This window comes from Crotalus tigris, unplaced genomic scaffold (genome assembly GCF_016545835.1).
Source record: "Crotalus tigris isolate CLP2741 ecotype Arizona unplaced genomic scaffold, ASM1654583v1 scf7180000024338.4412243, whole genome shotgun sequence".
In the NCBI taxonomy this organism is placed as follows: Eukaryota; Metazoa; Chordata; class Lepidosauria; order Squamata; family Viperidae; genus Crotalus; species Crotalus tigris.
This window is the reverse complement of record NW_024100508.1, coordinates 2,324,148-2,340,335: the sequence shown is the minus strand read 5'-3', so window position 1 is coordinate 2,340,335 and position 16,188 is coordinate 2,324,148. Positions and strand designations below refer to the sequence as shown.

Here is a 16,188-nt window from a genome sequence, read left to right as displayed (position 1 = left end):
GGATCTTACAGAGCCTAAGAATTATAGGCCAATTTCATTATTGAATGTTGATTATAAGATCTTTACAAAAATTTTGGCAAATAGATTAATGCAGGTTATGAAAGACTTGATTCATAGTGATCAAGCAGGATTTATAACAGGGAGATATATGAAACATAATGTTAGACAAATTATTAACTTAATTGAGTACTTGGATAAGAATAATCAGATTCCTGTGGCTTTTATCTTTTTGGACGCTGAAAAAGCTTTTGATCAATTGGACTGGCAATTTTTATTTTCTTTGGTAGAGAAAATGAATTTTGGGGATAATTTTTTACATGCACTTAAAGCTATATATCAGCAGCAATCTGCACAAATTGTTGTAAATGGGGGATTGACTGAGAATTTCAATATTCAAAAAGGGACAAGACAAGGATGTCCATTATCCCCATTGTTATTTGTTTTAACATTGGAAATTTTATTGATTCAGATTCGGGAATCGAAGTTAGTTAAGGGTGTAAAGATAAGGAAGAATGAGTATAAATTGCGGGCATTTGCGGATGATTTGGTTTTAATTTTGGAACAGCCGAATCAGGCGATTGATGGTTTATTAGAACTTATAACACAGTATGGGAATGTTTCTGGTTTTAAAGTTAATAATTATAAGACTAAGATATTATCTAAGAATATGTCAGTTAAAGAAAGGGAAAGTTTGATTAAAGCCACAGGTTTTCAGATGGTAAAAAAGGTTAAATACTTGGGAGTATATCTAACTGCTTCAAATGGAAAATTGTACAAGAACAATTATGAACCACTATGGGCAAAAGTCCAAAAGGATTTAATAGATTGGAAAAAATTGCAATTGTCATTGTTGGGGAGAATTTCAGCTGTAAAAATGAATGTTCTACCAAAGTTTCTTTTTTTGTTTCAGATGATACCTATTCTTAAAAAAGAGGCAAATTTGGAGGAATGGCAAAAGGGTATCAATAATTTTATATGGGCCGGGAAGAAACCAAGGGTTAAATTTAAGATATTACAGGATGCTCAAGAAAGAGGGGGACTTAAGGCACCCAATTTGAAATTATATTATGATGCAGCCGCCCTAACTTGGTTAAGTGATTGGCTTAATTTAACAAATATGGATATTCTTTTTTTGGAAGGTTGGGATTTAATATATGGTTGGCATGCATATTTAATTTTTAATAAGAAAGTTGATCGGACTTTTAAATCACATATTTTGAGGAATGCCTTACTTCGTGTTTGGAAGAAGTATTATTATACATTAAATTATAAAATACCTATCTGGGGGATTCCCAGACATGCAATTGAGGGAACCTCTAAGGGGACAAATTTTGATAAAATTTCATATAAAGAATTGTTAATTTGTTCTGGTTCGAATTGGCATTTGAAATCCCTAGATGTATTAAGGCAGCAAAATATTCTACAGTCATGGTTTCAATATTTACAAATAATGGATAGATGGACTGTAGACAAGAAAGAGGGAATAACACTAGAAGATAGACAATTGGTTATTCAGATTAAAAACCAAGGTCCGGCTCATATAAAAAGAATATATAATGTTTTATTAGAGTTAGATTCGGAAACAGAATTGGTTAAAGATTGTATGATTAAATGGGCTCAGAATATACAGGAGCCGATCTCATTGGATTTATGGGAGATAATTTGGATAAGAAATGTTAAATTTACACAAGCTCAAAATTTGAGAGAAAATTTTTATAAAATGTTTTATAGATGGCATTTAGATCCTAAAAAATTATCTTGTATGTATTCCAACATACAGCCCAAATGTTGGAGATGTGGCAATAATGATGCGACATACTTTCATATTTGGTGGAATTGTAAAAAAGTAAAGGCTTTTTGGATTATGATTTGGTGGAACATTCAAAAGATTTTTAGAAAGAAGATAAAGTTTACTCCTCAACTATTTTTACTTGGTATTTTTGTTGACTTAAATGAAAAAGAAACTACTTTGATGTTGAATTTATTAACTGCAGCAAGGTTACTAGTAGGTCTATATTGGAAGAAAGATTCTTTGCCTACTTTAGAAGAATGGATATTTAAAGTATCTAGTTTTGCAGAAATGGCAAAAATTTCTGCTTATTTAAAGGATCATACACAAGAAAGATATATTACTGTATGGGGAAGGTGGATAGATTATATTCAGAAAAAATATGGAATTAAAAAGTTTTATTTATTTTATGAATGAATATCAAATATTATAGAGAATTGTTTTATAAGTTATGGAGTTAAAGGTTAATTATGATATTTTTTTTCTTTCTCTTTTTTTTCTTTTTTTTTAATTATTATAATTTTCTTTTTCTTTTTTTTTCTTAACCCTGTATTCTGCTCTGGGAAGTGAAGGGAGGGGGGGTGGGGGTGGGAGGGAGGGTAAGGGGGGGGTTCTCTATTTTAAAATTTTATTGTATTTTTATAAATGATTGTATGTTTTAAAAAATAAAAATTTTCAATAAAAAAAAAAACAATGCGTGAGAGCATATGAAGCATTTCTTTCTGGGGAAGCAGCACCAGCCATGTAAAACCAGAAAAGGATGCAGTTGCTTTAAAGAGAGGAAGTGATGTCTTTATCCAGATTCCTCTTGGCAATGGAACCAAAAGTGTTTCTGAGCCTTATTTGAAACAAGGAGAGAGAGAAGCATTCAAGAAGCTGTTGGCAAGCTGAGAATTTGTATTGTGAACTGTGGAATGAGAAATGCATGGAAACAACTGGCTTAAAATCTCATTATATGTTTCTTTAGGTTGTCGTCATTTATCAGAATGTGATTCCTGCCAGTGTTTCATTGACTGCAAACAGCCAGAGCTACTTTCGTCCGAAGCAGAAGCTGCACTCGGACGATGCAGCAGCCTTTGGGAATTTTAAGATCGATGACGTTTGAGTTGTTGGTTTTTGTTTTTGTTTTTGTTTGCTTAGCATCTGCGTGTTTATTTATTTATTTATGAGACTTATATACCGCTTTAAGTGCGAGCTCTCTCTAAGCAGTGTACACCACTAAGCAATGTATATATATTTACATTGCCCCCAACAATATGGGTCCTCATTTTACCTACCTCGGAAGGATGGAAGGCTGAGTCACCCTTGTGTTTCCAGCTCCGTTGGGTTTTGGTTCAGCAGTGGATCCTGTGCCTCAAAAGTAGTATACAACCTAGTCCTAGACCCTTACATGTAAGTAACATATAAATATGAATCATTTCTAACAAGAGAGGCACTGTCATTCCGCTCATCTCCATACTCCCCCCGAGGGCCAGAGGTTCGCCCTGATAAACGTTCTTCACTGGGATGGGAAGATTGGCAGTCTGAGCAGTGGAAGGCAAGGACTCTGGGCCCCTGATCACAGGAGAATCCATGCTGGGCTTTGCAAGAAGTGCGGCTCCTTCAGGCCAGCAAATTTAGCAATGCTGGGGACCATAGAAAGGAAGGAAAAAGACAGAGGACATATAAAAGATGCATTCCCTGTCTTTTAATTCCCCATTCCCCAATGTTTTATTCTGCCTCAATAAGGCTGTGGGGGGTGGAACTTGAAGCAGAGCTTCAAGAGCTTCCTAAGACAGAGGTCTCCAACCTTTTGGGCACCAGGGACCGGTGCCATGGAGAAAGGTTTTTCCTGGACCAGAGCGGGTGTGGTTTTGAATACTGCCTGCATCCCGAGGGTGGAGCTTTGCTTGTTTGTGCGACCCTCTTGCTGGCATGCTGCGGACTGGTGCTGCTCCACGGACCAGGGGTCGAGGATCCCTGTCCTAAGGCTGCTGGGTCCCCTTTCACCATTCCCCAAGAGTTTCTCCACTGCAGGGCCAGCCTGAAGCACCGCCCGCGCCTTGCCTAACACGCTGGGCCATCTACTCGGTTGCTGAAACCAGGGATGTGAAGCCGGGAAACGGAGTTCTCTATAACAGGGATCTACAACCTTGACAGGTTTAACACTTGTGGACTTCAGCTCCCAGAATTCCTCAGCCAGCATGGCATGGAATTCTGGGAGCTGAAGTCCACAAGTGTTAAAGTTGTCACGGTTGCAGATCCCCCCTCTACAAGGAATTTTTATTTTTAATGTGTGCCGTTGTGCCCACAGGAAAAAAATGACAATAAAGGTTATCCATCCATCCTATTCTGTTCTGTGTTGTGCACATATGAACATTCTTGAAACATTTGTTATTCTGACCAGATAATGTACATCTACAAACTTTATAACCTGTCTCTGTTAAGGTAATCTTGAGGCCTATAGCGTGAGGTCTAGAAAAATAAAATCAACAGAAACAAATCCCTTCTATTAGTATTTACAGTAGCTTCCTTTAAAAAAAATCTTTATAAATATAAGAAAAAGTGTTGAAAGTAAAAATATCTATGCCTGGAGAAGGAGGAAATTGCTTGCTGTAGTGCATCCTATTGGCTGGTGGCTAAGAGAATATAAAATACATTTGCAAGTCTTTTAGAAGGGAGGGGATAAAATCTAAATTAACAGTGTATGTCATGTGTTTTGTTTCTCCTGCTGCATCATCCTGTTGATCTGATTATGCAGTGTGAATTGTAACTGAAGGTTGAAGCTGAAATTGTTGCTGCAGATCACCCAAATACTCATACGAATTATTGGAATCATTTTTGGGATCCTGATCAACATCGCTGAGGATCATTTGATATGCTACATCTTTATAGCGATACCCCATTGGAGCAGAATCTTGGTCATTCTACATCATGTTGTATTTAAAAACTCAACCAAACATCTGGGGATCCAGAGGTTGAACTGCACATAATTGCAGCCACAGGGTAAACTGCCCTTTGCTGAAGGATGCTTTGAGCTGTAATTTAGTAGCTGTTGGTTTCTTAGGCTTTGCTTTAGGAAAGGGATCACTTGGCTAGTTCAATTTCTTGACATGTCTGTTCCCCAAATTTCAGAAAATCACTGAACTCAGAGATTATCAATATTAATAGAGCTAACCTCGTTGGCTCTTTTTGTATGCAGTTCTCACTAAAGGGCTCAGTCACAATTTGCTTGCTTGGCAGCTGGCCTCTGTTTACAGTCACTTCATCAGCCTGTGGTCCCCATTACCAACCTTCACAGCTAGCTTCTGACAAGCAGAAGTCAATGGGGAAACCAGCAGGAGGTCGCAAGTCACATTAATCTGAATTTGTGCTTAAGGACTGTGTGCCATTTGCTTAATGACCACATAGAGAACCGATGGTGAAAGTCAGCATGGTGACATGGCAACACATTGAAGGACTGTACCAATTTGTAAGAGAGTTCCATCCCAACTGTGGCAAGTGGGCAAAGGACATGTGATCACTCCAATGAGAGGCAAATCAGACATATTCAAAGCATTGCCCCTGTAGCCTATAAAAACCCAGCAAATGCTCACCTGAAGGAGATTGTGGCATTCCAGTGTAAAATTTACTCCACAGAAAGCAAATTTATCATTTATTTTAAAGCTGTTTAAGCTGGAAACATGGAGGATTAATTCGGCTCCAGAGGTAAATTAACTGATCCTGGTGCTTTCTTGACTAGGAAGAGATGTACTTACCAAAAGTCTACTCTTGTTCATTCTTACAAGCTCTCTGCTGACCATCTTGGGTGGGGGTGGGGGTGGGGATAAGAACATTACAACATTCAAAAACACTTTACTGAAACACCATTCTGGGCTTCACAAAACAAACACATAATATAACAAATGGAGGAAAGTAGCCAACTTGCCCAGCCAACTTCTCAGCTTGTTTACATCTATGTCTATGATGGACTCCAGAATTTTTTTTATTGCTTCTGATGTAAGTTTTACAAAAGGTTAAAATGGTATAATTATTTATTCCAACCTTACCAAGACACTCCAATTTGCATCTCTCTTCTTCTTAGAAGCATTTCTTTTTTTAAAGCAAATCTCTTTTTTTTAATTCTTCAATTCACACAGTCATTTCTCCCTTCTGCTTTTCTAAAGGGGAAGTGGGAATAACGTGGGAAAACTATGACCCTTATCTCTATTTTCTTTTAAAGCTGCTGAAGCTTTCCCCAGACTTGCACAACAATGCTGAGAAAACACACATTAACATTCCCGTCTATTCCGAAGCAGCTTTTCTCAATCATTTCCAAAATACTGTCCTGCATGAACATAAACAAGGCTTGCTTAGAATTTAAAAGAAATGCGTCACGTTTTCTTGGTCACCTGGCACTTCTGGAGACCATCCAGGAACGGCGTAATAGGGCAGTTTATAAAAGGTGGGACTGTCCTGAACGCCAGTTCAAAGGAGAGAAGCATCCAGGGCAAACTTTAAGCTAATGTTTCCTAAAGTAGAAGGCAGCAGCAACCGCGTTGTGATTTTGGAAACAAAGCCTAATTCCGAAGTGCTCCTTCTTCCCTCTGGATCCGGCTTTTACTTGGCTACTTGATCAGCTCAGCTGTACTTAGGAGGAAACGCTTTCTGATAAATTTGTACAGGGCTACTCTGCCCCCCCACCCTTCCCCCGCCACCCCCAGACATTCAAAGGGGACTAAGTAGAAAGGCCTCATTTTTAAAAAACAAAACAAACAAAAAAATCAGATCGGACATAATTGCCTGGGATATGCCTTAGATTTAACATTTCCACAGGCTGCAACGTCCCCAGCAAGCTCCCTCGTTCTTTACAGCAAACAAAAGTTTGGAAGTCTTTAAAAACAAAAATGCTCCGAGATGCTGTGACGTCTCTAGCTGCAAAGATTAGGCTCGTGCAAGCTAGGCGGTTCCCTGAAATGGTCTAAGGAAGCGAAAACTGAGTTTTGGAAGAAGAGGAAGAACGGCAACCCCTTTGAACTCGGGCCTTAGAGAAGAACTTGCTCTGCTCCCTCGCAGCTATCAGCCGCTCGCCAAACTCTTTAGGGAGAGGAAAGGAGCCGGAACGCCGGTCTTTCCACGAAACTCCGGCTGGGTGAGTTACCCTGCTCTTCCCGGGTGGGCGTCGGGCAACGCTAGGAAGATAAGAGGCTGGAGGGCGCCAAGCTGAATGGGAGCAAATAGGACAACCTCGGCCGGGTCACTCCCCGTCTCCCTTCATAATAATAATAATGATAATTGTTATGTCCTGAGCCTGTGCAAGCAGGCTCGGGGCATTGCAAATGGTCCCAGGCAGGTGCAAGCTGCCCGGGACCAGGCAGGCTGTCGCCAATACTTGTGCGCATGCGCAAGTGCTGGCATGCCAAAAGTTGCAGATTGACCCGGGAAAGGCCTATAAAAGAGGTCGAGAGTTTTGGGCATTGCCAGCGTCTTCCAACTGTAAGCTGAACTAAAGAACAAAGAGTTCCTGAGAACTACAACTGCTTCTCGTGTCTTGCCATTTCGCGAAGGACGCAACACTGGCGACGAGGATGGGATTGCCTTACATCAACGAAAAGGTGTAAGCTTACCCGAGTGAGTCCTGAGCGGCAGGAACGGCGTTGACATGGCAGCTACCCGCCAATCCAGCGTGCATTCGGGGGTAGGCTGGCTGATAGACCCTTCCTTCTACAAAAATGGCAAAAATTGGAAGGCTTTCGGAATTCGACGTCTCACATCCAGAGAGGTGGGAGTCCTACGTAGCCAGGGTGGAAAACTACCTCAAGGTGAACCAAGTGAGGGAAGATAGTTTAAAGGCTGCCACCCTGCTGTGCATTTGTGGTCAAGATGCATTCGAAATCGCTGAGAACCTTGCAGCATCTGTTCCTCTAGAGTCTGTCAGCTACGCAGATCTAAAAAAGCTATTGAAGGAGCACTTCCAGCCTAAGATGTCCGTCATCGTGTGGCGCCACACCTTCGAGCAGAGGGATCATCGACCCGGAGAATCGGCCAAGGAGTACATCGCCTCATTGAGGAAAGCCGCCAAACATTGCGAATTCAAGGACCTCGAAGAACGACTGAGGGACAGATTTGTATGCGGACTAAGGCATAGAGAGTTACAACAGAGACTTTTTGCCAAGGAGGACTTGTCTTTCCAAGATGCCTTGAGAGAGGTCACCGCAGAAGAAGCAGCGGGCAGCGCCATCAAGAACATGCGGCCGATCAGAAACAGTCCAGATGCTGCATCCGTGCACCAGAAAGAAGTCAAAGGAACTCTGAGGAGGATCCTGACGAGGAAGTGGACCGTCTCCACCCCACAAAGGAAGGGAAACAAAAAGGAAGCTCTTCAGGTCTCCCCAAGTGCATCGGCTGTGGAGGTCGCCACAAGAGAACCGACTGCAAATTCCCCTCCGCTATCTGCAGGGCGTGCGGAAAACAAGGACACATTGCAGCTGTGTGCCTGGGCCGACAGAAGGTACAACCTCAGGAAGAATTGCGCCTGAAAGTACCAGGGTTCCCAGCCAGAATAGGGTGGGGTTTTGCGCTTCGCGAAGAAGCATCTATAGGACAGGCACACACAAGCCCATTAAGAAAAAGCTGTCACTTAAGGTGAAGCTACAAGGGGTTCCATTAACTATGGAACTGGACATGGGGTCTGCACTTTCGATCATTTCTATGCATACATTTAGGAAGATTTGTTCCGGCAGTGGAACCCAGGCCAAGTTGAGGCCTTCTGACATTGTGCTAACAGACTTTCAAAACTCCAGAGTGTGTGTTAAGGGGGAGGCCACCCTTAACGTACAGTATAAGGATTTTGAGGGTCCACTAGACCTATTAGTAGTAGGGGGTGAACGAACGAGTCTCATAGGACTCGATTGGTTTGAGGCCTTGGGGATACACGTCACAGGGCTCAACAGCCTACAAACACTTGACCTACAGGAAGTCTGCAAAGAATTTGCAGATGTTTTCAGCCCCCAGCTGGGTGCATTCAAAGGACCCCCTGTGTCATTAAAGCTAGACCCCACTGTCACTCCCATTAGAATTAAAGCAAGAAGGGTCCCTTTTGCTTTAAAGAGTAAAATTGACACTGAGTTGGATAAACTGATCCAACAAGGAATTCTAGAACCTGTTGACTCCAGTCCCTGGGAGACCCCCATTGTCACGCCTCTCAAGGCAAATGGGGACATTCGCATCTGTGCTGATTACAAATGCACTCTGAATAAGGCATTGCAGCAACATGCCTATCCTGTTCCTGTGGTCAGTCATATCCTGGCCTCCCTCAAGGGGGGGCGTGTTTTTGCAAAGCTTGACCTAGCTCAGGCATATCAACAGCTGCCTGTTGATGATGAAGCTGCTATAGCTCAGACCATTGTGACCCACAGAGGGGCTTTCAAGGTAAAGAGGCTACAATTTGGAGTAAATGTCGCTCCTGGGATTTTCCAAAGCGTAATGGAAAACACACTACGGGGTATACCAGGGGTTTGCCCCTATTTTGATGATGTCTTAATTGCAGGAGACTCCACACACATTTTAGCTGAAAGGCTAAGGGCTGTCCTGTTAAGGTTCAGGAAAACAGGCCTCAAACTTAAGAAGGACAAATGCAAAATTGGGGTGCCTTCTACTGAATTTCTGGGGTTCAAAATTGATGTTGCTGGGATTCACCCTGCTGAGTCCAAACTAAAAGCCATTATGCAAGCCCCTAGGCCAAAGTCTAAGGCCGAACTACAGGCTTTTCTGGGCCTTCTGAACTTCTACAATTCCTTTCTCCCACATAAGGCTAGTGTAGCTGAGCCTCTTCACAGGCTATTGGATAAACAGGCAGTGTGGCAGTGGTCACAAATACATGAGGCAAGTTTCAATGAGGTCAAGGCCTTACTCACTTCTAACAGTGTACTTGCACATTTCAATGAATCCCTTCCTGCGTGCATCGCTTGTGATGCTTCCCCTTATGGGGTAGGAGCTGTACTGAGCCACCTCAGGTCTGATGGAACTCAGGTTCCTGTTGCATATTACTCCAGAACATTGTCTTCTGCTGAGCGTAATTATGCTCAAATAGACAGGGAGGCCTTAGCTGTTGTTGCTGGGATTAAAAAATTCCATGATTTTTTATATGGTAGGCATTTCATGGTCTTCACTGACCATAAGCCTTTGCTGGGACTGTTTATCACACGTAAGCAAACCCCCCAAATCATCTCCCCCAGGATGCTCAGGTGGTCTATCTTTTTGTCTGCATATGATTTTTCCCTACTTCACAAGGCTGGGAAGGAAATGGGCCATGCTGATGGCCTCAGTAGATTACCCCTGCCGGTAATAGAAGCTGACCCTGAGCCAGCTATCAATCTTCTTTCTATCCAAGCCTTGCCCGAGTCCCCTCTGAATGCCAGGGATGTAGCCGCTGAATCAGGCACAGATCACACACTTTCACGTGTCCTTTCTTGGGTTTTGTCTGGATGGCCTGAGCACTGTCCTGGTCCTGAGTTTCAGAGTTTCTGGTCTAAAAGGAACGAGTTGTCCACCTCTCAGGGTTGTCTGCTTTGGGGAAGCAGAGTTGTCATTCCCACCTCAATGAGGACTAGGGTCTTAGGTTCCCTCCACGAGGGTCATCCTGGCATTGTACGAATGAAGGCTCTTGCGCACAGCCACTTGTGGTGGCCTGGCCTAGACAAAGACATTGAAACTAAGGTGCATGCATGTCACCTTTGTCAACGCTCGCACCCTGAAATGCCCCAAGCTCCTGTACATAGATGGGAGGAAACACAGTCTCCATGGTCTAGGGTGCACATTGACTACGCTGGGCCCTTTCAGGGTCAATTCTTCTTGGTCCTCGTTGACAGCCATTCAAAATGGCTTGAGGTTGTACCTGTCTCTTCCACCACCACTGCAAAGACTATTCAGGTACTGAGGGGGATTTTTGCTGCACACGGGCTCCCAGACGTCATTGTGTCTGACAACGGCCCTCAATTCACTTCCTCCGAATTCCAAGCTTTCTTGCAGGCTAACATGATTCGTCATGCCACCTCTGCACCTTTCCACCCGTCCACTAATGGTATGGCTGAACGCATGGTTCGCATCACCAAGGACGCCTTGAAGAAACTTACCTACGGAGACTGGCATCACAGGTTGGCTGACTTCCTCCTTTCTTATCGCACCACACCGTCCACTTCTACAGGGAGAAGCCCAGCTGAACTTCGTTGGGGGCGCAAACTGACTACCAAGCTTGACCGGTTGCATCCGGACAGACTGCCTCCTTCTGTCTCACACCCCAGGGCACCTAGGCAACTACTTGTGGGTGCCCCGGTTTGGACTCGTAATTACGGGCCTGGTCATACATGGGTCCCCGCTTCTATATCCAGGGTCACAGGTCCTCTGTCTTACGAGGTGTCCCTGGACAACGGTCGTGTCCTGCGTCGGCACATCGACCAACTTCACCCTAGACGGGACCTTCCCGCTGAGACTCCTGGGTCTTTTCCAGGGGGGGAGGGGGAACCCTTTGGGCAAAGGGAGGGGCATGGGCTGATGCCCATTATCAATGGGGAAGCTACACACAGCTCATCTCAAGATTCCGCAAGTGCTCCCAACAGGAAGTCATGGAGCCCAACTAGAAGCCAGGCATCAATGCCTACTCCAGCCAGGGAGTCACCCCGGGGGCATAATCACTACTCACCCGCATCACGCAGTACTCCAGTCAGAGAGAATACCTGGGAGCATCCCAACAATCCATACCCTGCAAGAGAGCTGGCACACACTCCTTCTAGTTGGCCCGACTCTACCCCTATCCCTAGAAGGGGGCAAACACACAGGGAGGTTGTCGAGGAACCAAATCCCGACTACAACACCTCTGACTTCACTCAGGGGACAACTGAGTTTTGGGACAGTACTGAAACCCACACAAGCCCGGACACAGAACGGGATTCAGGGGACAGACAGCCTCCTGACGGGTCTTGGACGGACCTAGGAGGTTCTACAGAAATGCCCAACAGTGACAGTCACTTAGAAGGGCCAGAGAGCCTACAGATAGGCGGGACAACCAGGTTACACAGAGAAAGAAGCCCTGGCCTGACGAGCCCGGTGGGCAAGCAAGCAGGCCAGGCGGTACTTGGCAGGTACCCAGAACCTAGGAGGTCACAGAGAGCAAGGAAATCTCCTAAGTATTTAGAGGATTTTGTAACCCTATTGGCAAAACAGAGCTAGTAGAAAAGTAGAGCACTGAAGTCGATGGAAAACGGGGATTACCTGGTATTGGAGAACATGGCACTACACTAAAAAAATGAGTTATGTATTATTATGGCATGGGTAATAGTTTTAGCCCAGGGGGAAGGGGTGTTATGTCCCGAGCCTGTGCAAGCAGGCTCGGGGCATTGCAAATGGTCCCGGGCAGGTGCAAGCTGCCCGGGACCAGGCAGGCTGTCGCCAATACTTGTGCGCATGCGCAAGTGCTGGCGCGCCAAAAGTTGCAGATTGACCTGAGAAAGGCCTATAAAAGAGGCCGAGAGTTTTGGGCGTTGCCGGCGTCTTCCAACTGTAAGCTGAACTAAAGAATAAAGAGTTCCTGAGAACTACAACTGCTTCTCGTGTCTTGCCATTTCGTGAAAGACGCAATAATAATAATGATTGATGATGATGATAATAATAATAGTGAATTTGTCAGTGCCAATGGTAATAGGCGCCTTAGGTGCAATCCGAAAACAGCTGGAGCACCACTTGAACACCATTGGCATTGACAAATTCGCCATTAGTCAATTGCAAAAGGCAGCCTTACTAGGAACTGCTTCCATCCTGCGACAATATCTGTAATACCATCAATTCAAACATCCACATCTGCCTATCCCAAGTCCTTGGTAAGGATTTGATAGGTAGACAAAAATGTCAACTCCAGACTGATCATCTAGCTGACTGTGTGATGATTAATAATAAGGTGACCAACTTTTTTACAACAAAAAGGAGGACACGAATAAATTGAAGAAAAAAATATCGTAAATAAAAGAAACATTGTATTTATTGCAACAATAATACAGAATACACTATAATATGATCAATGCATAATAAAAACATTTGTAACAATAACATTTTATATTGTAATTATGCTTACATGCCTATTAATTATTTAAATGAGTACTTTTCCATTGAATGAATATTTTTTGTCAATGTATCATCTTCTAACAATATATTGGAAATATCTGAACAAGAAATATCCCTCATATTGAATTTTACAGCAAGTGCTACAGCTAGAATATCAACATTCAATCTCGATTTCTCACTTCTCCAAAAATCTACACGGCTGGACTGCGCGGGGGTGGGCGGCGGACGCAGGTGTTGTGAGCCAGGCGCTCCAGGATGGCCACGTAGATGCGCAGGGTGAGGTGGTGGCAGCACAGGTCAGCACTGCATAGACCACCAGCTGGCGCGGCCCATGGAAGGTCAACTGCCGCCGCACCCCCGCCCACAGCCGTCCCGCCAGCACCGCTGCCCTGCTGTGGAGAGCCAGCCCCGCGGCTCGCAAAGCACCAGCCGAGCCAGCTCCAGCCCTGAGCTGCCCCCCAGCACAACCGCCCACCCTGCACATCCCCATAGAGCCGGCCCTACGGCTCGCAAAGGCAAAGCACCAGCCGTACCAGCTCCGGCCTTGCAGCTGCCCCCCCAGTTGCCCCCCAGCACCACCGCCTACCCTGCGCATCCCCATAGAGCTGGCCCCATGGCTCGCAAAGGCAAAGCACCAGCTGCTCCAGCTCCGGCCCTGCAGCTGTCCCCCCAGCCACCCCCCAGCACCACTGCCCATCCTGCGCATCCCCATAGAGCCGGACCCGCGGCTTGCAAAGCACCAGGCACGCTGGCTCCGGCCCTGCAGCCACCCCCCAGCACCACCTCCTACCCTGTGCATCCCCGTGTAGAACCGAACAGGGAAGATCAAGAGAAACTTACCGCTCCAGTCTTCTCCAGCTATCTGCGGAACTAAGTAAGAGATGGTGTAGTTGGGTAGCAGTGAGGGGCGCAAAGTTCCTGCAACTTGCATGTGCAAAGTTTGCCACCTGGGTGTTTTGGCGCACTCAGCAGCAATTCTTATTGGCTTTCGAAAGCCAGTAGGGAGAGTAGCACAGCTCAGGCAAAAGTTGAAAAAAAACCCATCAAAAAAAGGTCCCGGAACGCCTTCTGGGCATTCTATGAGGAAAAAAAAGCCCTGCAGATAAGTCTTCAAATATAAAAAAAGAGGACATTTAGGAGGACATTTTCAAGTGAGGACAGAACTCACAAAAGGAGAACTGTCCTCCCAAAAGGAGGACGGTATATGAAAAAGGAGGACATTTAGGAGGACACTTTTTGAGGGAGGACAGAACTTAAAAAAGGAGGCCTGTCCTTCCAAAAGGAGGACGGTTGGTCACCTTATTAATAATCATAATAGTAATATAATAACAGTAAAAACAATACTAATAATACTAATACTACTAATACTAAAACTAATAATAATAAGAGACCAAACAGGCCTACAAGAGACCAAATGAAGAACAGAATGGAGGCATGGGAACACAAAGCACTACATGGCCAGTACATTAAAAAAAATAGCTGGGAAAGCAGAGACTAACAAGACCTGGCAATGGGTTAAAGAGCAGGAAAGTTGAAGAAAGAGACCGAGGGACTAATTCTGGCTGCACAAGACCAAGCCTTAAGGACAAATGCATACAAAGTCAAAATTGAGAATGGGAATTAAAAGATTGGATCATGTCTTTTCTACATTCTCTCTCTTTTTCCTTCCTTTCTATGGTCCCCAGCATTGCTGACTTTGCTGACCTAAAGGAGCCGCCCTTCTTGCAAAGCCCAGCATGCATGCTCCTCTAGTCCCAGGGTCCTTGCCTTCCACCACTCAGACTGATCTTCCAGTCCCATTGAAGAAATTTTATCAGGGTGAACCTCTGGCCCTGGGGGTGAGTATGGAGAGAAATGGAATGACGATTCCTCCTCATGTTTTGCAAATCCCCGGGTCCCCTGTTCTGTTGCAATAGGACTAGGAGGATACTTTGCTATATACTGCACATACTGTATGAATATTCTTGATCCATTTGTTTTATTGGCCAGCTAATGTAGCAGCTAAGAAGTATATACCCTCTCCCCCTTAAGGTGGTCTTGAGGTGAGCTTGAGGCCTAGAAAAATAAAATTAAAACAACAAAAAAATCCTGGTTCAGGGACATTTGGAATTTTGTTGGTTCTCAACTCCTGACTATCACTGATCTTGTGATTTCTCTCTCTCTCTTTTCCAGATCACACAGATATTCATAGGAATCATAGGAATGATTTTTGGGATCCTGCTTGATATAATGAATGATTATTTCATCATCTATAGTGTTATAAAGATCGCTTATTGGAGCGGCATTTTGGTAATTTTATATAATGCTGTGTTTAAAAAGGTTAACAGCCCAACCAGGGATCCAAACGCACATCACAGCAGCCTCAGGGCAAACCGGTCTTACCTGAAAGATAGTTCAGCAGATTGGCTAGTTCCATTTTGTGGCTTATGTCTGTTCTCCAGATTTCAGAAAACCGCTAAACTGAGAGATTACAAACCTTAATAGAAGTTATTATATTGACTCTCTTTCCTCACTTATCAACCAGCTCATTCAGTGATCATTTCAAATCACAATGTGTGTGTGTGGGGGGGGGGAACCGGTTTTCAAACATCTGTCCATCAAAGTATCTTCAATGTCCCCACGATTGCAATTTGGTTGCTTGGCGACTGGTGTGCATTTACAGTGGCTTTAGCATCCCGTGGTCATCAAATCACCATTTGCAGCCTTCATCATCAGCTTCTGACAAGTTAAATCAATGGGGAAGCTACGGTCGCAACAGGTTGCAAGTCACATCCATGTGAATTTGTGCTTAATGACTTATTTGATTTGCTCTATTACTGCATCTGGAACTGTCAGTATAAGTCAACACAGTCATGTCACATAACACTTAATAACTGCACCAAGTTGCCCAACTCAATTTTGGTGGGTGGGGACTTCCCAGATAATCACTCTGAATATCAGTTGCCATTCAGGGCTACATTTCCTAGTGGTTTCATTCAACTTGACTCCTGAGTCTGAGAGTTGTTCACAGCCGCTGGAGAGCTGTGTCCTTGCCATAACAACATGGGGAAAATGCTGAATACTACTGCAGTGCTACATAAAGTAAAATGCCTGTGACTGTAGCTCCTTCTTTAATGCCTCAAATCAGCTGCATCTTCAACTGGAATAGGGAACGTTGATTGAGTTTCAGCACAACAGATAATCAGAGAACAGTAGGCAGGAATTTAAGGTGGGAGAGAGAGAAATTATGGATCTACATTGTTCTCTGGGCATGTAGCCATTGTGATTCCCTTGCTTTTCTTTCTCTTCCAGTACATCATCTCTGGATCCTTAGCTGTGGCAGCTGC

The 16,188-nt window shown here is 44.2% G+C and overlaps 1 long non-coding RNA gene across 1 annotated transcript; it reads left to right on the top strand.

Moving 5' to 3' along the window:
• The first annotated feature begins 6,258 nt into the window (after positions 1-6,258).
• On the top strand, positions 6,259-15,413 carry LOC120300144. The gene is made up of 3 exons (XR_005554564.1): positions 6,259-6,899; positions 14,548-14,700; positions 15,035-15,413. It is a non-coding gene; the product is annotated as an uncharacterized LOC120300144 (long non-coding RNA).
• Positions 15,414-16,188: the final 775 nt, after the last annotated feature.